The following is a 562-nucleotide window of genomic DNA, read 5'->3' as shown; positions in this document are numbered from 1 at the left end:
GTGCAGATGGGTGTTCGCCAAGAAGCGGAACGAGCATGGACAAGTGGTTCGGTACAAGACTCAGCTCGTGGCGAAGGCGTTCGAGAAAAGTTCGGCGTAGACTTCTTCAAAACCCTACTCACCAGTGGCCAAGATGACCTCGATTCGTGTGGTGCTGGCGGTTATGGTGAAGGAGAAGTACGTGACGGAGTAGTTGGATGCGGATACGGATACGGCATTCCTCAACAGCGACCTCAAGAAACGCGTGAACATGGAGGTGCCGTATCGTATTGAAACGCCGGGGGCTACATGTGCAGACTCGACAAGGCGATCTACGAATTGAAGCAAGCGGCGAGCGCGTGGAACAAGACGATCCATCGTGTCTTCGTGAAGCTTGGCTTCAAGGGCTGCGGGACAGACCAGTGCGTGTACGCCAAGGAGAGCAAAGGCAACTTGATATACATATGTATTTACGTCGACGACATGATCATCGCGGCGAAGACGAGCAAGGAAATCTAGGAAGGCAAGATGGGACTCAAGAAGGCGTTTAAGATGAAGGAGCCCGGCGAAGCTAAGTTCATCG

This window comes from Plasmopara halstedii, assembly GCF_900000015.1.
Source record: "Plasmopara halstedii genome assembly, contig: Scaffold_253, whole genome shotgun sequence".
Taxonomy (NCBI): Eukaryota; Oomycota; class Peronosporomycetes; order Peronosporales; family Peronosporaceae; genus Plasmopara; species Plasmopara halstedii.
The sequence above is the reverse complement of the archived record's forward strand: the minus strand, read 5'-3'. Positions refer to the sequence as shown.